At 39.0% G+C, this 25,376-nt stretch overlaps 1 protein-coding gene across 3 annotated transcripts in view; it reads right to left on the minus strand.

Moving 5' to 3' along the window:
* The window catches only part of LOC136424298 (potassium voltage-gated channel protein Shal-like), a 100,000-nt gene that overhangs the window by 41,515 nt on the left and 33,109 nt on the right, over positions 1–25,376 (minus strand). Inside the window, exon 1 of one of the 3 annotated variants that reach the window (XM_066412846.1) lies at positions 8,631–8,983. The exons of 1 other annotated variant lie outside the window; for it this stretch is intronic. The gene's annotated coding sequence lies outside the window, so the exon portion shown is untranslated. Of the gene's footprint in view, positions 1–8,626; positions 8,984–25,376 lie in introns of those variants that run through there. One more of the 3 variants, XM_066412845.1, reaches the window with a different exon arrangement.

Below are 25,376 nucleotides of genomic sequence, written 5' to 3' on the forward strand. Positions count from 1 at the left end.
ATCACAGTCACAGTCAAAGACTGGTCGTTACGCAGAAATCTAACTTGCAGATCTAGTCATGTAGGAGAAAGACACCTGCCTCTGCGATAAGGCAGACTGGACCCTAATGAGCTAATCTCAGCGAACTGCACCTCTGGTCGTAAAGTTAGATTAGCGTAATTATACTTGGAGCATCGCCCAGGTGCAGCTGGAGGTTTAATCCTCTTAGTTGTGACAATCTGATTTCAAGGGATGATTCTGATAATCTTCATTTGATGGCTCTCCCGTGGCCGCTATGGATTCCGACTGTATTTGGTGAATTTCTAAATTGAGGTGTACAGTTTTTCCCCTGAACTTTTGTAGAGAAGCGTTCGTTTTCACCAAGTACTGTAGGAGTATTCTCACTAGATAACTTTTAACAACGCTTATAGTTAGATGTGCAAAAGTTATGTGTGACAGGTTGTTCAGTGTAATATGCTGCTGCTGCTGCGCCGAGGGGCGGTTATACCGGCTATATATATACATTATTATACAGATACAGAAATAGATTCTCTCTCATGTAGACTGACATGATTTTTCTTTCAAAGATTTCAAACATGTACACGTTCATGCAGATGGAAACCAACTATCTGTCACCGAAAAAGGCAACAATTTGTTGCAGACTAGTCTAGCGTAGTTTCGACATATGGTGGCCTAGAAACTCAGATCGACAGACTGGTGCACTATTTCTGTTTTGTTGATATCAGTGTAAGCTTATCGTATTAACATATAATCTAACTATGATTGAATATGTCACAGCATGTTGTCAGAAATCAACTTGACATTCGCTAGGTCTACAAGTTGATCAAATCATTTTATCAAGGCCCAAATATAGTATCATATCACGACCCTATTAATCTTTTATTCAATTATTCAATTTTTCGTCAGTATACTGATAGAAACATCAGCTTAGTGAAAGCTTTGACCACTTTGCTTTAAAATAAGGTAGAAAAGAATGTATATAGTATGTGAGGTGGCATGGTATCAATCTATGCTAGAGAGAAAACGTTGAGCTCTGTACAAAAATGGCAGCTTGAAGAATCACTCTCTGATTCTTTCTTTTAAATAATCAATTTTTCGTCAGTATACAAGTAGAAACATCAGCTTAGTGTAAGCTTTTGCCCACTTTGATTTTTTTTCTAAATGTAGAAAATAATGTATACAGTATGTGAGGTGGCATGGTATCAGCGTATATCATGATATTCACACATTTGTGTTTTGTCCCTGTAAATGTTGGCTCTCGACAATAAGCCATGCTGCCTAAAAGTCCGTGTAGTGTTCTGTAACCATTGCTTGTAAATGAATAAATGGTATCAATCTATCATATAGATAAAACGTTGCCCTGTCCGAAAATGGCAGCTTGAAGAATCACTTCCCTTCGTGTCAAAGCATTTTAACGATTCCTCGATCATTCCAGAAAGATAAAGTATATACAGTATGCGAAGTAGCATAAACGCATATCGCTGTCAAAATGTAGCTATATATAAACCAGACAGAAGTCCACTGAGTCAAAAAATGACAGTTTGAAGAATGACTCGCGCTGTTGAGCCAAAACTTTTTATAATAACTTCACGATTCAAGAAATATAGAGGAAAATATTGCGGTATATCCAAGATGTATGACATAGTAACAACTTAGTATCGCAGTCAAAATCACTATAAACCCTATATATCAGACGACAAAAATACATTTGGTCCTAACTAACAAAGACATCTTGAAGAATTCCTAACTGTTGCGTCAAGACTTTTTCACGACGTTTCCAGGGAGATTAGGAGAGTATGTACAGTGAGTTTGGCAGCATGACAGCGTACTATTCCAGCCTACGTGTCAGCTATCAGGCGACAAAAATGATCTCAGTTCTCTCAAAAATGACAGTTTGAAGAATGCCTAAAACTTTCAACAATTTCACGACCTTTCTAAAAAGATACAGGAAAGAATTTTCAATATGTTAGGCAACATAACGACGTATTATCCAGGCCAAAATCTAGCCATATACCAATATGAGACGCCAAAATACTTTGAGTTTTGCCACAGATGACAGCATGACGAATTCCTAGCCGTTGCCACAAAAGGGAGTCCCTGAAAATGTCATCAAGTTCACCGGCACGGTTCAACGGAAGCACAGTTGCGGCCCTGATAGTGTGACTGGGAATAATCTCGCCTTTTCCCGCCTGTCTGGGGATCTATTGATTCGAGAGTCATCCATGACAGTCGTACTTCCCCCTGACCTCTTTAAAGCCGGTTTCTAATGGAAAACACCGCGCGGCTGCACGCTGGGACAGCAGGGGACGCAATAATTGCACCGCTGGCAGAAATCGCCGCCATCTTTTGTTGCACCCATAGGGCATTGCGAATGAAACATGGCGAACTCTTTGCAAATTTGGACTGTTACGGGATAGCCGCGACATAGATACCGTTTGTTTAACGGTGAAATTATTGTTAAATGTCCTGTTTAGGTGTATAAAGGACATTGCAATTATAGAAACTCTACAGAATTTGGTAGAAAGATTAACTCTGTAAAATTCTACAACAAGAGTTTGGGCAACAGATTGCCATTACTTTTCTGACACCCATCGGGCTTTGCGAATGAAACATGGCGACCTCTTGGGACCGTTACGGGATAGCTGCGACATAGGAACCGTTTGCGTAACGGTGAAATGATTGTTAAATGTCCTGTTACAATTTAGGTGTATAAAGAACATTGCAATCAAAGAAACTCTATAGAATCTGGTAGAAAGATTAACTCTGTAAAATTCTACGACAAGAGCTTGGGCAACAGATTGCCATTACTTTTGTGACACCCATGGGTATTGCGAATGGATTATATCGACCTCTTGGGACAGTTACGGGATAGCCTTGATAGAGGAATCGTTTGTGTAACGGTGAAATGATTGTTAGATATTATGTTACAGTTTAGGTGTATGAACGACAGAGTAATGGAAAGAAAATCTACCAAATCCACAGCAGAATGGATCTACTTTAGGAAACGGCAGAAAGAAACTCTTTGGGGAATTTCCTGCGATCATGGACAGCCCATCCCAAAGATCTGACCTGTAGGGACCATTATGAGATATCCGTGACCGATTATCGTTTGAGTACCTACGAAATTATTGTTTAATGTTCTGTTACAGTTTAAGTGTATGAAAGACCTTTTAATCGAAAAAAAATCTACAAGTGGTATTTCCACAGAATAGAGCTATGTCAAAATTGGTAGAAAGAAACTCTTTGGCAACAGATTGTAATTTCGTGCGATCATGGGCAGTTCATCACAAAGGACTGACCTAAAGGTACTGTTATGTAATAGCCGCAACAGACGAAGCTGTTGCTTCAAAACGAACTGATTTTCAAATGTCCCGTGACAGGTCAGGTGTCTGAAAGAAATTACACGAAACAAAATTTTCAAGCGGTCTTTTTGCAGAATTGAGCTACGTTGGCAAAAGATTGCTGTTACTTTTGTGACACCCATGGGGCATTGCGAATGAAACATTTGAAATTTACAAGTCAACAAAACTCTACATGTGACAGTTCCGTGAGAAAGGATAAAAGGTAGAAATAAACCATTCGATCCGGCTTTGACTGTAATGTATGCGAAGAACCAAGCTGGCAAAGCCGAAAAATTCTGTCCGAATCATACCGAATCAGGTTACCCAAAATACAACAAATAGATTATAACAATACATGCATGTAGCTCAATGATTCAACAACTCTACGTACCGACTGATTAATTTACTGTATACGAGACTCACACACTTACTCACTTAATCACATTCAATATGTTGACAATAATAACACGATCAACCTAAAGCGAAATAATAATTACATATATAAGTACCACGGTCATCTAGGGTAGTTCCGTATTTCAAACAAAAGCGAGGGAACGATAATAAACCACTAAATAATTTTGCCGCACCACTTCACAGTTTACCGCTAGCGATACGATCAACTAAACCATACATAGCAAACTGGTCTGAAAAAGTACTCTTCAGGCAGACGAGGCGTTCCGGCTGGTTTTTGACGTGTTTTTAGGCGTTTTTGTCTGGCTTTCTACTTTGTCTTTCTTTTGAAGAGACAAATAATTGCAAAGTCGATAGCCCGACAAAAACGCATTAAACACGTCAAAAACTAGCCGCAACCCCTCCTCTGCTTGGAGAGTAGGAAAATAGCTCTTATCTTTCCTGGCTGTTTTGCCTAAGCCCTGTATCATATGTACGTCGTCATAATGGCAAAGCAAGTATTTCAGTTCCTGTTATAGTCTACCCAAGATAGTATCAGACAGTTATTAATATCCTCAGTACGGAAGGCCTAAGGAAACTTGACCTTAAGATGGCAGGGTCACTGAGAGATGAAAAGCTGTCTTTAATTTGTTTTAAACGCTTGCTTGCCTTACAGATCCCCTGACTAACTTAGCAGATGCTTTGCTCACATTGCCATCCCGAACCTGTAATGATGTCATAATGAACATTAGCATGTGATACTTTTGCTTACTGAAGTTGACTGACTAATTGATTGATAGAAGCTGCCAAACCAAAATAGCAACAATATACTTAAAACATTTGTGCAACGATTACGAATTATAGCTATTACATGTGACAGATATTCATATGGGCTGTTATAAGGGTTCTAGCAAGCTTGACATTTTTCCACCATCCCAATTTTTAGTTTCCATCGTCATTGACAGATAGATCCTACAAAGAGTCATCGTTTTCCTGTCACCTTGTACAAACTTCTATCAATTTATTCAAATTTTGACATTTTTACATCTTTACAGTTCACTCATGGCTCTTGTCCATCAGGCATTCTGAAGGCTGACGGAACGGTTTAAAAATGTTCCCATAATATGCAGCAAAATTCCGTTGAATTATGGAATAACGGGAACTGGCTAGAACCCTGACTGTTATACCGGAGCACGTAAGACCACATTTACAGCTACAGACAATTTTCCTGTATTTACCTCAGTGGAAATGGATAGGAATGGGACAGAATTACCCCCATGAGAATATACTAAAGGTCAAAAGTCAAGGTCAATAGTGTGCGGCTGGGACCTCATTTTCCCAGTAGGAGGTAAATAGGATTTATGTCAGCATTTGTCTGACACAAACTATCAGTGCTACAGTCAAGAGGCACTACTAGATTCTATGTTACAAAGAACAGCACAATTGTTGAAATAAAAGAAATAAAAACAAAAGTTTGTCCTCAGTTTGCATGTCAATGTGGTGGAAAAAATACCTACATACACTTTAAGATTACATGACAATGCAATGTGGTGGGAAATAAGGGTAAAAGACCTAGATACACTCATCCATTTACAAACACGTACAATTACTTAGTATTTTTCAGACAGATGGCTCATAACCTATAAAGTTTCATTGCAGTATCAATGTATGATAAAACGTCAATGTTGAAGACTAATGCTAATCGAGAAAGAAGGGGAAGATGAAGTACATAGTATTGTTGTTTTCTGAGTATCTTTATGTGATATTTGATTTTCAGTTTGAGCGTATTCTAAGGGGGGGGGGGCTATTTTTACACTCAACTCTTTATCATCTTCTTTGCAACCTGCGACTATTCCAAGGACAACCAACTATATAAAACAATTCATGGCATTGCGCATATTCGATGGCTTCGTACATCATCTTTTTCCAAAAACTATTTGTCTGTATAGCATTGTTGTTTTCGGAACATTGTTATCTGATCGTTTATGACGAGTGTATTTGAAAAAAAGGGGGAACAAAATTTACGCGCCACGGTTATCATCTCGTATATGTCATGTTTCATATGTGGCCAACACCTGCGATTATTCAAAATACAACCGCCTATCAGGGATGATTAATGGCATTGCACGCACTCAATGGCTTTGTACATCATTTATCTTCAAAGTCCACACATTGTCTAAAATAGCATTGTTGTTTTCGGAACATGCCGAACATCACGACGAGCGCATTTGAAAGAAAGGGGGCTATATATACGCTCAATGCTTAATTATTTCGTATATGACATGTTTTACCATCTGCGATTATGTAAAAGACAACGAACTATCGGGGTCAATTTATGGCATTGAAGGTATTCAATGGCTTTGTACATGATATATCTGACACCTTGTCTAAAATAGCATTGTTGTTTTCGGAACATCACCAAGGTTACGACGAGTGCATTCAAAGAAAGGGGGCTATATGTACACGCTTAATGCTTAATCATTTCGTATATGACATGTTTTACCACCCACGACTATCTAACAGACAACAAACTATAAGGGTTAATTCATGGCATTGCACGCACTCAATTGCTTTGTACATGATATATCCGGACACCTTGTTTACCCTGGCTGTCATAGACAACTTATGTCATTGCACGCATTCAATGGCTTTGTACCTGCATTAGTCTCCGCAGTCAACACATTGTCTGAACTAGCATTGTTGTTTTCAGAACATCGCGACGAGTCCATTTGAAAGAAGTGTGGGGCTAATCATTTCGTATATGACACATCTACTACCTACGATAATCTAAAAGACAACGAACTATCAGGGTCAATTTATGGCATTGCACGCACTCAATGGCTCAGTACATGATATATACTGACACCCTGTCTACCCTGGCTGTTGTGTGTAGTCACCCATGGTGACTGATGGTTCTGTGACCTGTACATAACCCGGACTGTGACAGGGCAGGGACGGCGTGTGACAGCCCACAGTTTAGTGTAAAGAAGGTTAGGGATACCAATCTGTAAAGTGGAGACAGATCTCATCCTTTATTCATGACCTAAAACAGATGCTTTTGAGAAAAGGAACTCGTGCAGAAGACTGCTTAAACGAGTCACATCACTGCACTCTAGTGTCTACCGTAATAGAGACCACTGATTGGTTTGACGTATTTTTCAAACGTTGGCGCCACTAAAGGCAATGTTTAACAGCACAGTAGATTCTTAAAGACAACATAGAAAACTGCCTATTGATAGGGGAAGCTTTTCAAGGCATGCTGCGTTGACTTGCCTGTCATTGCCCTACTAGTGTACTATTGTATGAAAACAAGTCATTGCTTCATCCAATATGATTACGTTTTGCAAAATATTTGAAAAGCAACATCCAGTTCTAGCTGTGTCAGAACAAGCTTGTAAGATATCTTCTTATATAATTTCGTATAACTACTACTACAGAGGATCCATAACAATAAAATCTTAAACTTCCTTATTAATAGGGGAAGACGTGTCACCTTATTTGATTGCGTATCATTAAATTATTGTAGTATTGCATGAAAACAAGTTATTGCTTTAGCCAATGCGAGTATGTTCTGCAAAACATGTCAATAGCCGCAGCCAGTTCTAGCTGCGTCAGAACAAGCGTGTCAGATATTTTCTTATAGATATTTATACCATAACTCACAGGCCATGCATTGCCGATAGTTTACTTGATTAGGATTATACAGAAGCCAGCTGATTCTTTCCATCAAGTTCGGTACAGCCAAGATCAATTGTACTTAGCCTCAGCATCGATTCTGTAAAATCATATCGATATTCGCCAAAGATTGCCAAAGCTTTTCAATGTTGATAGATATTTTTCTTTCTAGAAAATGGCTGGAAGGAAAAAGAGAATGCATTGTGGTTTTACACACTAATCAGTTTTTCCCATTACGTACCAGTGGGGAGCTTACGACAAACGGAATCACCTATAGAAAATGTCGCTGACTGGCCATGGGGTGGGGGTCTATTAACGCCTCTTCCGGTTAGGCTTGACTGTAGGTATTGCTTGTCAGGCCACTTGAGTACAGGGATTGTTGCATTGAAATTCAGACGAATTGGTTTTACATCTTAGGCAATTGATGTATACTTAACTCTCTTCGAGAAATAGAAATGACTATAATTGATATGTTCAATTATATGGGTAATATTGGATATATGCAAAATACGAGATTAACCTAGCTGCCTTATGTTGTAAGAAACATTTCCTTTATATGGTCTGACCAAAGATTAGTTATTCCTGTAACGTCTGTGTTCAGCAGATAACAATGGGGGATTCCATTGCTATGTTACGCAGTAAGGCGGAATAAAAAACAATATTGCATTTTGCACAAAAAGGTTGCATATATTGCCGTCGACACACCGAAACAGATGCTATCAAAATTCGGTTTTCAGATGCCTTCAAATTCTAGGACCTGTCGCTAAGGGAACTGTAAAAAAAAAAAATTGATAACGTAAACCTCTGATATTAAGCAAAATGAGTCATGAATATTGCTTTACGCTAATCCAACACATAAAATGGGGTAACAAACTTGTTTACCTGTATTATTGAAATTAGACAACGTTTTTACCGTATTAAATGCCGGATGCCGCGAGGAGCTTACGGGCAATCTTGCAGAAAAAGGCATTAAGTGCCAGCTTGTTTCTAACCAAACAAAATTGAAATTTCCTTGCGGCACCACTAAGCAATTCTATTTCCAGTAAGGGGCTTAATGTCTCTCAATTATCCTGAAATTAAATCACTCCTTCGCATAGAAGCACGGCTTCATTAATATTCTACCAGCGTCTGAGCCACGCTTCTGCAATTTCCTGCAAGTATGATAACCGCAACACAATATACGGGACATCACAGGGGACCTACACAATAAAGCAACCAACCTACAGCTCAGGACGGCCAGCCTGGAATCCGTGCATAGAAAGGCGACGATTAAAGCCGGTAAACTGGCGAGGTAAACGGCAGTTTCCACGGCGTCTTCAGCGTCGAGCCGAGCAACAAGCTGCCATGGGCGTCCCACGCAGCGTGCATTCTTCAACAGATTGCCACTCGATCGGAGATCTCCCCTGTAATCGGTCGACCCTTAGGATATGGCTCTTCTAGATTGCCGGCTTCCCCGTTGGAAGCACGCGGTGGTTTTTCAAAGTGTTGCCTGTGCCACCTGTGGATGAGCTCCCCAACACCGCCAGCAGTGGTCGCACGTAGGTACTACAGACGCGGAGGCAGCTCGGATGGCGTTTGGCTGCCGCTGTGGCCCCGGCGAGGTCACAGAAAGAACCACGCCCCTTAGCAATATTATTCATACGACTCAACAGGCGTGCGTGCGAAAACCACTACTGTACACGGCGCATTTGGTAAGGACTTACAAATAGGGCTGCGTCCTCTTGTCTTAGCACCGTTGGAATAAACCTTATTACAGCAAGTGTCATTAAGAGAATATGATCGTCTGGCTGAAAAGACTTGCGTGCGAGATCCTCTTCTATCCACGAGGATCTCGCTTCAGTGCACAGCACGGGATTATGATGTGACCACACTTTGTTTTCCTTAAATCATTGTCGTTTAAACATATTACAGGAAAATCAGCGTATCATCAAGACAGGGCAACTAGCAAATATTCTTCGAACAACAAGTAAAGCCCCACTCCAATCCACGGGGTTTGACAGGGAATTTTGAATAAGAAATTTTGTTTGATTTGAAAAAAAATCATTTTAATAAAACGCTTGCAGCAAGAACAGAGTATTGAGGAAAGTAGACTGATTCTATTGGTTAACGAATATCAACCAACATCCACTTTAATTCACGGGGCTTTGTTTAGCAACGATTTACAAATAAGACTACGTCGTACTTTCTTGAAACCATGCATGGCAAAAAAACGTATTACATCAAATATTGAGTGTTATCAAGATCGATGACAAGTCTCTCATTTCATGCCCAATACCCCCAAGGAGTATCAGCGAATATCGACTGAGAAGTAAGATCAACTCATATTGGCTCTGTGCAAGAAAACACACGGATGCTACAGTATGGTTTCTTCAAATCAATGCAATAGGACTTATTATATGAAAACAAGTTATCATTAGCAGGATACTGTTCATATGCCTTAATCTTACCTATACGATTCACACCAACCACGATTGTGGAAGGTAAGAATTAAAAAGAAGGCTTTGGGATGTTTGCTATGAATCATTGCAATAAGACTTATTACAGTAGAAATTTGAAATTTATGGCAGCCAAAATATTGTTGTTTAGACAGATAGCAAGCTTCTCATTTTATGTCCAATGCCTCAAAGGAGTATCAGCTAGTATTGACTCGGGTTTAAGATCTACTCCTATTTGCTCTGTGCAAGAAAACACAAGAGGGCTACAGTATGGTTTCTTCAAATCAATGCAATAGGACTTACTTATTACAGTATAACAAATTATTATTAGCAGAATATTGTTCATATGCCTTTTCACAATCTTACCTATAAGATACCCTACCAAACACGATTGTGATAGGCAAGAATTGCAAATAAGGATTCTAGACATTTCCTATAGATTATTACATTAAAACGTATTATAGAAAAAAAAATTGAAATTTATTGCGGCAAAAATATTGTGTTATGAAGACAGAAAAATAGCCTATTATTTTATGACCAATGCCCCCAAGGAATATTAGCGAATATCGACTGAGTCGTAAGATCTACTCCTATTGGCTCTGTGCAAGAAAACACAATGGTGCTACAGTATGGTTTCTTCAAATCAATGTAATCGGACTTATTACAGTTTAATAAATTATTATTAGCAGAATATTGTTCATTTCCCTTTTAACAATCTTACCTATAAAATGCACTACCAAACACAAAATTTTTTGAGCAACAAAAAATGATGTTAAAAAAGATAACAAGTCTCTCATTATATGTCAAATGCCTCTAAGGTCTATAGGCAAATATTGACTGGGTATATAGATCCACTCCTGTAGGATCTGTTCATCAAGGCATCCTAACAAATTCAATAAAATTTATTACAACAGAGCTTATTATCATCACCATAGTATTGTGCGGCTCAACAGACATGCGTGTAAGATGCACGGTTGTGCGAGGCAAAACCAACGAACAAGGCTTTGGTGTTTTTCCTATAAATCGCTGCAATACGACAATTACAGTATAGTAAATACTTAAAAATTTATTGCAGAAAAAAACATGTGCTATTAAGATGGATAACAAGTCTCCTACATTTTATGGCTAATACCTCTGAGGAATATAAGGAAATGTCGACTGAGTAATAAGATCTACTGTCATTGGCTCTGCTCGGCAAATAATTCAGAGAATATTATGTAGCCATCAAATCACTGTAATTAGAAGTAAATACATCAGAAGCAATGTATCATTAATAGAGATGACTAGTCTCTACATTACATGCCCAATGCCCCTAAATAGGCAAATATTGACTGAGCAGTGCGTTATCTACTAGTTATGACGCATGTGTGCAAATGATATGGTGGATTTATAAAGAGTTTCTGTGCAGGAATGGGATTTACTCTATGAAATCAACAGCTGACATCATCCTAATATATCATTGGAAAGAGAAATACCATTAGCTGGGTTGGGAAAAACCTAACGATAATTCCCTAGAGCCAGTAAATACATGAAGAATTCGTCAGGAACTAGATGTTGAACTATCTTTTCCTGCCAAACTTCAGTAGATGCTACAGAGCAATCTTAAAAACGTGACAAAGGAGCTGAAAATTGTATCTAGATTTGAACTTGGGCCACTCGTATGTCCTCGTGATTGTGTGTGCACGACACACCGCAAGGAAGAACTGACAACATAAAACGACGGAAGGACCAACTGGTCAAGATTTAATGACTGTATTCAAACCCGGGTTCATATGTGTAACTGTGCATGATACGCCACAAGAAAGGAAAATAGGCGAAAAAGACGAAAGGAGACATTTTATCATACCAAAATAGACAAAACACGAAAGTTGGATAAAGGGCGTGCTCTAGATACTGCCCTAGACATAGTTGACAACAATTCACTGCTCCTATGGTCTTAAAATGACGTTGGGACTACATTTTCATTATTAATCTCATGATGCTTTGAATGTGGCACTGTTGAGATGAGGTTGTTTTTTTTTGGTTTGGTTTAGTTTATTACGATCTCCACTAGTGATACATCACTACTCTTCCTGGCGTCGATCTTATAATTTACAAATTATAGCAAAGGAAATATACAACTACGTAATAGGTGAGGTGCCAAATTGTCCTTGTCTTTGTCCAAAAGCAAATTTGACCAAAAAATGCTGACCGGCACACAGAACAACATGACCATGTCCGAGCGCTAAGCACTACCCGAAAAGGTCATGGCACCCCATAGTTCCAACACATTGGCTACCACACTTCATACGTCATTAGGAACGCGGTCAATACTTCCAAAACACCCACAACATTAAATCCTGATGATCTTTGCTTGTCCAAGCTTTATTTCCCCATATGTGCTCTTAAAATCTAACACTTGCAAGATTTTTATTGACTCTGAATGTCTTAGCTAACTCGTGCGGCAATGCCTCTTTTAATTCAGACATTCGGTCTTAGTGCTTGAATATGCAAGGCTTATTTTCAGACCTATTAGGCCCATTATCGTTTCCTTTTCACCAGGGTGATGCCATTTTTCTGTCGCCGTGGCTCGTCCGGCCGTCGCCACATCGATATCTGTATTGTAGAGACTCTGGGTCTCTCAAGACTCAAATCAAAGGAGCAGCAAATTAGAAAGTCAAACTGTGTGTCATCAAACAGCAGCAACCGACAGTCCACAAGATGGAAAGGTTTCGTCTTGCCCTTTTCAAGAAACATCAAACCAAGAAAAGGAATAAGACAAATTTGCGCGGAACTCAAGTAATGCAACTTGTTTCCTCGCCGCCACTTGTAAAACATGAAAAATAACTTGAAATAAAACATTGAAACATTTGGATTATGACAAATACAGTTCAATGTCCCCACCCAGACGAATAGAAGGACACGTTTAACTGAAAGGGTTTAGTTGCCACATTATAGTTTTGAATGGTTAATATAGTTTCACACTTAACTCAACAAGAGTTAAGAAAACTACCACGTAAAATCAAAGGTTCTGCTCTTTTGTAGCATATGGTAATAATGTATTGCCTCTTTGCGTGGTGGATGCATCAGACTTATATATTTGAGCCTGTCTGTTACACATGTAAAACAGGTTCAGCCGAAACAATCATTCTCTCGGTAATACGCTTATCACTATGCGTGCACTCCTTAACCCGACTTATCCCCAACACAACATGATTTATCATATTCGGCAGAAGAACTTTACAGAGTAAGCACACGTTAAATCATTTTTAACAGTTCTTTTCTTCCAAAGAAAAGTCAAGTAGTATACGACCAAAAGTTCTGTTTTTACAGGAATACTGACAGTATGTAGTTGAAGTACATTGCAGATTACTCAAAGACTATCAGCTATGGTAGGACCGCTTTAGAACTTTCATAATTTTAAACCCACAATCGGTAAAGGAGGCTGTTTTTCTTATGCATCAGATGATTGGCCTCTCAATCCTCTGGTGTGATTTTTTATTCCAAAATAGTCAACTACAAGTCCTATTCTTTCAACAGGATGGCTGATAGTATATGTAGTTGAAGTAGTTGAAATACATTGCATATTACAAGACTATCAGCTACTGTAGAACCACTTAAATACTACAAAAGTGTTAAAACCCAGAGCACTTCAGAGGTTTAAGAGGCCAATCGTCTGATGTATAAGGAAAACAGCCTCCTTTACCAGTTCCTGGAAGATCAATGACACCGAAGGGAGGCGGTATTACAGTAGACTGTGTTCATTCAGCCATGTCAATTTCAAAGCAGCTTCCCGGAACTTCGTTCTAGTTAGGCGGCTTACATGATGAGTATTCCAGCCCCATGCCGCTGGGAAATTGCGAAGGTATAATGACGTTAGCTGGGCGGCACGGGGCTTGCGCGGTGAGACGTGAGATGATTGTGTGTTTCTAGGTGATTGAGTTGGGGTTGAGTGACAGGGCGGCGACATCAAAGGCTGTTGTAAGTACGCCGTCTCACGTGTGTCACCGCTGTGACGAATTAGATGTAACTTTATCCAGGGTACCTAACCTGATGAGCACTAGTTTTGGTACTCAAGTTAAATTGAAATGAGAACCATACTGCTCAAAAACGAGTGCAGAAATGAGTATTGTTTCGTAATTAGGGGAGATGGCACATACCATATTCAACACATGTATAAGATAGAAAAAGAGTGAGAAAGAGAAGGTGGGTAGCCCTGGCTGTACTTTTTTTTACAGTCGAATAAAATCAAATCAGAGAGAGAGAGAGAGAGAGAGAGAGAGAGAGAGAGAGAGAGAGAGAGAGAGAGAGAGAGAGAGAGAGATCTAGAAGGGGCAGAGAGAGAGAGAGAGAGAGAGAGAGAGAGAGAACTGGAGAGAGATAGGTACAGAGAGAGGGAGAGAGAGACATACATAGACACACACAGAGAGAGAGAGAGAGAGAGAGAGAGAGAGAGAGAGAGAGAGAGAGAGAGAGAGAGAGAGAGAGAGAGAGAGAGACCAATAACCATGGAGTAGACACTGGTGAGCCAATGTTTCGGGTTGTATAAATGTGATGAGAACACTGAGAAGACTGAGCTGATTTTGAAACATTTTCGCACCTACACTTACCCTTTATTCCACCACTCCAGGGGCACAGATCACATGCCTTACGGGGTGTGACCTAATATTGTGTGCCCGAAGAATTACCAGGTGGTTAATTTTGTTCAACCTTAATAACGGCGCGCTACCTGTAGATATTGCGTTTAAAGGGCAAAGTTTGCATCGAAACGTCCAGAACATTCCAGCAAACTTTGTAGGATGTTTAAAACATTGTTGCAGTGTACGTCACAGTCTATAAGTCTGCCTATTGGGGGACAAACATCCCAGTATGCTTAGTGTATTCTATATCATTCCTGAACACAATAATCCAATGTGAAAATGGCTAATCAAATGATAATATTTTCAACAGAATGAATGGTATTTATCTAATATCTAAAAAAAAAAAAGGAGATTACTATAGGGTTATTTACAGAAAACCGCCTTCCTCTGTTTTGCATGTTTTGTTAATCAACCTTAAAAACGATAATGTATATCCAAACGGAAGATATTGCCTGGCTACAGCAGGCATAAGTAGTCCGATTGGACCCAGTTATTGATTTAAATATGAAGATAAAACGCAGATAGAGTGAAGACTAACCCTTTATAAGTAGCCCACATACGGTTGATGTATACATATATAGTATGTAGTAGTTTCTTTCTTATTCCACTGGGTTCATGTTTAGACCCCTATCAACAAATGACTTCTGATTTAATACTTAATAATGTTTACTGATATTAAAAGTTACCGTCCTCAATTCGACTATTCAGAGGCAAGGTCTGCAAAGGTTTTGTCCCCAATATAAATGGACTTCTAAATCAATGCATTTTTCAACAAGAGTTCCACGACCTCATATCTCCATGAACAATCATATTCATGCAAATGACTTACACATTTGCATAATATATGCTTGGTCATAAACACCTTTATCTTACTTACACATGTTGCAATATTGACAGTCCTATAATTTTCCAATTAGATGAATTATGGTGTTTTTGCATTTATTATGCAAATTAGGAATCCATTTGCATAATTGGTATCTTGATTGGCATCTAGGCGATACTCCACTTTCCATAAACAACATATGTTACATGTATTTGAGTCTGATAATGGAAAACACTGCAAATATAGAATTTCCTCATTAGCTATGCAAATTAAGTCACAATTAGCATAATTTGTACTTCATTATGTATCTCTCTGTCTAAGCTACCTGCATACTAAGTATCCTATTGACAGTCCTATAATTTTCCAATTAGATGAGATATGGTGTTTTGCATTAATTATGCAAATTAGGAATTTATTTGCATAATTGGTATCTGTCGATGATTCACATTCCATAAACTACATACGTTACATGTATTTGAGTCTGATAATGGAAAACACTGCAAATATAGATTTCCCTCATTAGCTATGCAAATTAAGTCCCAATTAGCATAATTTGCACTTCATTGTGTACATCTATGTCTAAGCTACCTGCATACTAAATATGATGGAAATCCGTCTTTCCTTTGTTCAGTTATTCACCTTTGAAGATTTTCACAATAACGACACTGCAGTTCCACAGCAAGCTGCTAGGGGGCCCAAACCAACACCACGTCTTCATTACACCACAAGCTATCTGCCACCAAAAAATTAATACCATAGCACGTCCAAGTCAAGAGATACAAAAATGGAATTTCTGCTGCAGTACCAAGGTCACATACCAGGGGGCCAAAAATCGACCTTGAATTTCGGCTTCACAACACCTGCCCACATACCAAATATCATCGCAATCCATCAAGAGGTTCTTGAGTTATGCTGACTACAGTAGTCCGGAAACACAAACAGACAAACAGACAAACAAACAGACACACAGACACACCCAAAACAATATCTCCATTTTTCATGGAGATAATAACAGAAAACCGTATTCTAATGTCTCACAGGATCCGTTGATACACTTGACTCTGTTTTTGACTACCTTGGCCAATACATATATAATGCTTTGCAAAGGTGGAGCCGTTCCATAATGTGAAACGTATCATTTCGTTATCTTATGTACAGAGTAATTATGTTAGATAAGTACACCAGTATGAATAGTCCGTAGTTGTTAGTATTCCATGTTACAATGTACCTGATGCAATTGTTGTGATATAAACTTGACTTGAATTGATTATAATGGGGGTCTTGACATCAAGGGATCGTGTATAAATCCTTAGCTTTCTTTTTTTTTTAAGACCCAACGATATCTGTTGCGCAGGGTCTACCCCCATCACGAATTCTAAATCAATGCGTACCAAATCAATGTATTTTTCAATTACAGAAAACCGCCTTCTTATGCCTTCCCGGATTTGTTGATTTAGTATAATGGGGGTCCTAATACAGAAGGATCGCGGACAGATCCTTTATTTCTGCCAAGAAATGGAAATAGCCGTCTGCTAATGTCCACTGCCAAAGTCATTACCAATCTGTGTAGACAAGATCTATGCCCCGGTTAAAGAGACGCGACCTCTGATGCGACTATTTTGCAAACAGAAATCCTCGTATCTTATCTTCAACTCAAGATAAATGGAGGAGCACCGTGGAATGTCAAGTGCAGAGTATCATGGTTTGGAACTAAAACTTTAAAGAACACAATATAGAAAATCCTTAGGGAGTGGCCCTGAGCGTATTATAGACCACGACCTTAGATTTCATCAAATTCCAAATGGAACTCTAGGGACCTTATCCTGCAATATATGAAATATTCGATACAAAATATTGCGGTTTTGAATCTTGAGAACATTGGAGATTATATTCTGCGTTATCTAATTAATTGTAGCGAGCATGCAAAAAAACTGTGACACATAGGCTGTTCAAAATCACTGACGTTGAAAAGTACCATAGTGTATTAACACTATACTACACATCAGAGTGGTAGTTCTAGAAACAAAATGTGCAAATCCCTTTTGCAATGCCCGGAGCGTACAAGGTCTACAAAATGAAGTTTAAAGTGCTGGTTACAGCAGGCGGGTGGAATGACCATGGCCTCACGCCAAGAAGCCCTTTAGCGATATTACACGACCAGAATACGACCCCGACGTAACAAGCGTAAGCTATTAGTCCACTACCGACGCTTTTACGAGCGGCTCTGATATGCAGCGGTGAACTTTAGAATCCTGAACACAGGTGCCAGCACGAAATAAAAATGGCCAGGAAAAACTCAGTAAATGGCCTCGCAAGAAACGGTAATCGAGGGTAAGACTCTACATAAGACCGAGAGGTGACGAGAATAAGCTATGGATTTTGTCGGACGGAATCTAGGTTGTTGTTTCTACCTTCATGAAGAATGGAGGTATAGTTTTTTGGTCCATTTGTCTCTCTTTATATGTGTATTTTTGGTGACTGGAACAAATAATGGATCTGCTCAGACAGCTTCTGATGGCAGACACAGATGGTCCTGATTATTGTTCCTTTAACTGCTACCAAGGATAGAATATTTCATTGCCCAACAACAGAAACCCATATTTGATAGATACTGTACGTGTAAGGTTATAGACGAGAGATTCGTATTTCTAATATTTTCAACTCATGTTCTGTGGTTCTGCGGTATCGACAATAAATATTGACCTGATATACTAAGTAGGCAAACTCTGGGGCATTTCGAGAGGACATTCTTCATATTAGATGCATGTAGTTGGCAAAACTCCATCTTTTGTTGTATAACATCGCGGTTTCCTTTTGCCGAGAGGTACGTACTTGTATGAAATATTGTCTTACCGCACGATCATTTAAGGGCTGTAACAGGGAAAGGTTTACAGCTTCCTCTGTCACTGAACTTTCTATTACGACTGTGAATGGCATAACTGATGGCCCCTGTCATCTCCAATAATAAGCGGATTGTTTCCCCTGAAGGTATCGTTTTCGTTATAGAGAGGGGTCTTTGGCTTCGTGAAGAAAAGTTTCCAGCTTTGCCGTGTTTCTATTGAATTATCGAGCAGAATTAAGTGGTCTATTTATCAGACTGCCAGCTGAGAGCCTTCCCTTCTGGCCTTTCTCCATGGTAATGTCAGAAGCCATATTGAATTCCTCCGTCCCTTGTCCATCTTGTGCGTATGCATGATGAAGAATAGTAGAGCCAACAATGTCCTGGCTGCCACACGGGCACCGGCAAAATGGAGAGCATGAGTTAAAGCTTAGGCATGAAAGTTGTTGTAACTTGTTGGTAAATGATACTATGATAAAGACTGAACTTAACATGCCCAAACTTAGAAGAATTAGGACTTACCCGGTACCTGACGTTTGCCCTCAAACTACCAAATGCAGTAGACTGGTCCATTCTGTGAACAAGTCAAAATTTTGGAAAGCCCACATTCTTTTTTAAGTGTTGACTTTGTAAAGGTCTTGGAAATAGTTTTGATTTATACATAATTGACTGTCATGCTTCATCCCCTGGTTTTGCTTTTCATTTCTCCAGTTCTCTATAAAATATGTATAAACAGCCAAACACAATAATGATGACCATAATTCTAGTCCAAATCTGTCGTCACTGAATAGTTTACCCATCAAATACAGTTGATACCTAATAAGTTAATATATTTGCTATATTAACAATATTGCTTTTTGCCTGATACTCACAAAATATATGTGAATAGAATAAAACAGGTTCAGCGAAGTCAAGTGGTTGAACAAATCGGGCTTGACTGATGGAAAGTATTATCTTACTTAACATTGGCGACCACATTTCCCCCACTTATTGATGCTTGCGGCGAACGCTCAAATTGTGTCTAATCGAAACAGTATCCTCCCCTAATGGGATTTTGCTGCACCCAAGCCTGCATAAGCACCATCACTCTTCTTACCTATCTTCCCTTAGGTCAGGATCTGCCACAAATACTGGGGGATCTTCCCAGGGAAAACGGCTTTCTTGTGAGGCTGGCAGATTAATCCTGGGATCGACCTTTGTTAGAGGTGTTAAAGTGGACAGGATCCTGTAATTTGTAATCAGACGCGATGTCTGAGCCAGATTAGGACTCGCACGAGGGGTGATGATCAATAAGTTCTCAGCCTCATCCAGAAATAAGGTGCACAACAAATGTTCCAAGGCATAATCATGAAGTATAAAACATTTTATTGATGTCTACAAAAAATGCAATCATTGCGATCATTACTTTGCTGGCGACACTTAGTATCAAAGGATAGGTGAAGGACAAACAAAGACAATTGATGATGATTATGTTTGTGGGTCAACTCGCTCTTCTAAGAGTCAGATACCCAGATATTTTCAGTTGATACGAAAGAAATCTTTATCAAACATTTTGATAATGTCTTCGTAGATTTTATGGCATAAGGAACTCGACTCACAACACTTTGATCACAGTTCACCCTTGTTTTTTCCGTCATTACTGATTTTCAAAATGACGTCTGCTAGGAAGTAATGACCGTGATGATTTGAAATGTGGTGGATGTTGATAGAAATACTTTTTACTATATAGGTATGCCCCAAAATTTGAGTTGTGCACCTTCTTTCTGGGTGATGCCGCGAACTTATTGATCACCACTCGTACAGTAACGGTCGCGCGGTGGAATGTAAAGCCTCAAAGGTCAACCTGCTAATACCTACTCAGCACCCAGAAATGATGAAGACTAGGCGTTTAGGAATTACACATTCTCCTAGGCTATTTCTGCTGATGGCGTTCTGGATTATATGAGGATGGCCAGAAAACCTTTTCGATGCCAGCTGGTCCAAGTTCAATTCCAAATAGGTACTTGATATTAACGGTTAACTGAGAACTAGAAAAATGGTTACTTTGCTTCCTCCATACAAAAGACCAGCATTCCGCTGTGCCTTATACGGTTGACAGAAAGGGAACAACATTGAAACTTTATATTTCAGAGCGCTATTTCTATAGTTACTCACATTCAACTTGGGCAAAATTTTTAGATGTATGTGTCCATTGAATTCAATACGTATTCTCTTTAAACTCTATGAAAATGTATCTCTTTATATTTCTATATTTCTAAATATTTTTTAAAGAAATATTTATGTAATACTTTGTACAATTTCTCGTTAACCCTTATCTAAAGAGACAACACTTTTACTACGGTGGATATCAATTCCTTAAGAAAGAAATGCTTACGATATACAAAGTAGAGATTTAAAAAGGTCTGCTACCCAAGCCTCTTTGATCGACGCACATCACAGAAGGTAAAGCTCCTGTGAGTAGCATTGGATGGAAGTTTAAACGTAAACAAGGAGAGTATATATCTCTTTACAGTACCCCACACGCATCAACGACCTCAGTATACAGCAAAGACTCCAGTTCACAAAATGACTGTTACATAACGCAAGGTGTAACCTTCAGACCCTCCCACCAGGCACTCCTCCAGATTGAAATACAGTCCAGTTCAGGTCTGCATCTATAACAAATCTGCTAGCAGGAAAATCTATAGCGGCCTTGAGAAGCACGAGAAGGTCAGACGCCATGATAACCCTCTAACGCCTGCAATTGTTAATGTGTCTTCTGATCGATTACAAATCATTTGACGCCATGGGAATCTCAAGAACGTGCATCCAAAGGACTGCGGTGGCTTAATAACTCAGGAGGGTCGAGCTCTGCAACGTTTTAGGTGATTGTTTGGGCTCCGTAGGGAGTTATTGTTAGATGTCTGTCTCAGAGGAGAAAACAGTTCCATTATGCAGCGAGTAAAAGGCAACGATTTGAATACTGAAGCTACTGCTCAGCTGTAGTTAGGAATGACCGACTCATGTTACACATGTTGTGAATCTAATACACATTATATCCTGAATTAATCACTCACATACCTAATTGTTTTTTTTTTCTTTCTGTTAGGTCATTTGTTCTTATCATAATGGCATGGCCTCCCTTGGAAATCATTTACATTGTTAACTGAAGGGACCACCCTAAAAATTGATAAATGAATAAATGAATTGCAGCTCTAGTTGACTATTCCGTAATGTTCAAATCTGCAATGGGCATTTCCCTTTAATCCACAACTTTCTATTGTATAAGAAACCAATAACTTTTACCTTTCTATTTTGTTCACCGGGTGGTCAGCTACCCTTTGATTGCATCATGTTACAGATATCCTGACTAATGGTCATCAATGGCTAATGATAGCCCCTGATCATATTCTGAGACGTGCTTCTTTCTGAATGCGAACGGAAGATAAGTCCTTGACATACACCATCCCGACATGACTAACTGCGCCCGGCAAGTCAATGGTAATAGGATTATTCCATCAGAAGAGGAATTTCCTATATATTTTTAGACCGCAGATTACAGACTTCAGGCATACAAAAGGTTAGTATGCTGCGACATACGCAACTAATTCTAATTTACGAAATTAAAACATCGGGACACTTTTAAGAATTTTAACTTACATACACGTATATATATATATGTGTGTGCGTGTGTGTGTGCATGTGTGTGTGGGCGTCTTTAGCAGAAATTCAGTCGAAGTGCCCTAGTATCTATTCAAGGTGCGGTATTTGTGAAGTCAAATTAGCACAATTAGAAAATAATACTAAACAAATATCTACAACAAAAAATCATATACATAAAGAATTTGCTTATACGTGTCATTGAGGTTGATTTAGAGATTATCTTATGGTCAAACCGTCATAGCTCAGTGATCAATTTTGAGGATATGTGGGATTTAGAGCTTCTCAATCATCGGGCTAGGGTAATTCCTCGTGCCAAGTATTTTTGTTCTTACAGCAAAACCCGGGTCACATCCTTAAACCATGACTGGCTTTTTATCGACAAACCATCCATCAGGCTCGGAAAAGGATGAGCTGCTCTGTGGAAAGCTGATTGTTAAGCCAGGGCTTCAAATGTTCATTTAATGGTTCTTGGCTTTTTGCATAAAATACTGCACGGAATTCAATCATAAAGCACAACATAAAGTGTGCTCAATTGAAAAACGGAAACTTCACGCTTGCGTCTGCAGTGGAAAGTATGTAACAATCTGCTGAACCCCGAACAGATACGAACAACTTCACTATGCAATAAACCATTTTTTTTTCTACAGAGAGCAGACTTTTTTATTTTAACCGATGAATTTACCGTCATTTTACTTCAGCGCATTCAAGAACGTAATTAAACGGAAAGACAAACATAATATTTGGGGTTGATACGTGCCAAGAGTGGTACATGTTTTTCCATTGATATCAGACAATGCTTAAGAAGTCTTTTCCAAGAAATCAAATTGATCTCGCCCAGATGAGAGGTCTTAGGTTAAGAACGTGTACGTCACAGATCACGTTATCGGAAGTCAAGCTTGTCCTTACAGTATGCCGCTGACGTCAAGAAGACATAATTTCACAGTAAATTAAATTGGGATGGTTTAGTCTGACGTCTGCTAGATTTACACACGCTTGTAATTTGTCACTCACACGGTAGCACCAGACACAGTGGTAATACGCCAATATCAAGATACAAAGCTACCACACAATATTATAAACCTAGGATTGAAGCGTTCTAAAACTCGTCTTTTCCAAGAACTATCGTAGAGTGGAACTCCTCGCCACCAAGTGTAGAAGGGGCGTAGTCAGTAGATAGTTGTGAACAACGCTTGCAGTTAAATGTGCAAAAGTTAGGTGTGGAAAGTGGTTCAGTGTAATTTAGCAAGCTGCTACCGCGCTGCGTGACTGCAAAAGTGTTTTACGTCGAAGGGCGGTTCTACCGGCTATAAAGATAGACACAGATTTAAATACAGACACACTTTTACCAGGGAATAAAGACTGTTGCCAGGGCCTACAGATGACAGCTCTTCGGAACCAAAATGCTCCCAGGAAAATCTGCTCAAAAAACACTGATAAGGGTAAAATTAAAACAACTATGGTGTGTACTTAGTTGACCAGGAGTGGATAGAGTTTGCACTGGTGAGTAACTCCACCCTACAGGCCCTGCATAGATTGCTGACCAGCTTACATGGGAATCTTTTTATTCAAAATGCTTTTTGTTAGGACACATTATCATATTATGATATACAGAGATTTCATTTCCATTTAAAAACGTATAAGAAAACACACAAAAAGATTTTGATCACACAGTTCGTATATTGTTACAGGCAACAATTTCAAACATTCAAACAAGGGGAGTTATTCAATTTAAATTCGACCATGGATTGTCCATGGAGAGCATGATATACAAATTTACGGGGCTAAAGAGCAGTTTTAAAAGATTACCTAGATACTAATGATAACTTATCACAGCAAAATGTTTTGCAAACGAACCCACAGGTTATCATGGATCTTGGTTCTGACATAGTCTGAAGGATTTGACCATGACCTTATAGCTTATCCTTATTCTATTGGACTTTGCATTTAAAACAGACATATTGACTTCAACATGTCCCTGAATAGAAATGTTGAAGAAAGTATTGGAAAATCGAAAAAGAAGTATCATACCGCAGCACTTAAACAAATCTTTATATAGGCAAACGAAAAAGGATGCCGATGACCTTCCTACCTTAAAATATCAATGGTATTCACTAAAAAGTCTTTTATCTACGTCTTTTGATAAACTCTTAACCTCTCGTCGTCATCGTACATTTTAACTAAAGCATTAATAATAATGTTTGAATTGAATTTGAATGTAGAATTTTTGAATGTTTGAATGCAGAAGGGGCGTAGTCAGTAGATAGCTGTGAACAACGCTTGCAGTTAAATGTGCAAAGGTTAGGTGTGGACAGTGGTTCAGTATAATATAGCCAGGAGCTACCGCGCTGTGTGACTGCAAAAGTTTTTTACGTCGAAGGGCGGTTCTACCAGCTATAAAGATAGACATTCAAAAATTCTACATTCGCCCTTAATTTGAAAAGTTTGAATTCTATGAACATGGCTGTCCGTTGAGTTGCACCATGGTATTCATATGCAATACTGCCCATGGCCGTTGAAGACCCATGTTTCATAAAAGGGTGCCTTGTGGCCATCAGAAATACTTATTCTAAACCAAAGGCGACCTTAGAACCATTGATAATTTGATTACGGCTATGATATTAACTATCCATGCCTGTGTATCTTAATGGGGACGCCATGTCATTAAGAATACCAGCTGGCAAATTTTTCTGATAAATAGATATACGTCTAGTCGATTTGAGCGATGTATGGAAGGCAGTCTGGTTCTAATTCAATCTATACAACACGTGCTTGCAAGCCGAGAGGGGATTGTTTCGTGCAAAAGGAATAAAATGTAAAGGAATTAATAAATACCATTATCATCCACAGTGTAAACGGAGGATTTAAGTAAATCATTTTGCTATGCTTGACGAGTAGCTATTGAATGGTCATGCTAAATAGGTCATTATTCATCGTTTTGAATGTTTATGCTTTATACATCATCATTCATCAGCATCAATACCATCCGTCATCATCAGCGTCATCGATACCATCATCTCCGGTACCATCACAGTCTGCATCTATTGTGTGTGTAAAGGTGCAGCACATAGTAGTACATAATCAGCCATACAATTTACAAAGCATGTAAAGACTAAGTATCTTTATCATTTGTAATCCACAGGTAGGGTTTGAATAGAGTATTGCTTGTTGAAAACGATTAGCTATCGCACGTTCGTACATAAGACATAATTAATCATCGCCCTTTACATCATAAATCATCATCATCTACATCGCCTTTGATACCATCACCATCTGCATCTGTTGAAGCTGAATCCAAGTAATTGTTGAGCTGTACTATGCTTTATACAACTTATGCATCGCACTACTGTGTAAACCCATACATAACCATAATGTAAGCGGTAACACATTATGATTCTTAGTCTAACTTCTGCCACATACGTATGACGGTCATCCTTATTACAAAATCATTACCACATTTCACCTCAGAAACCTCGGAAGAAACTTCTCTTAATAAACTGTCAATATCGAGACTTGTGTGTATTCCCTCCTCGTCCTAACCGATGCAGACAAATGAAATATTCAAGATCAGACGATTACTCGGAAGAACGATTGCACATGGTATAAACAACAATT

This window comes from Branchiostoma lanceolatum, chromosome 18 (assembly GCF_035083965.1).
Source record: "Branchiostoma lanceolatum isolate klBraLanc5 chromosome 18, klBraLanc5.hap2, whole genome shotgun sequence".
Lineage (NCBI taxonomy): Eukaryota > Metazoa > Chordata > Leptocardii > Amphioxiformes > Branchiostomatidae > Branchiostoma > Branchiostoma lanceolatum.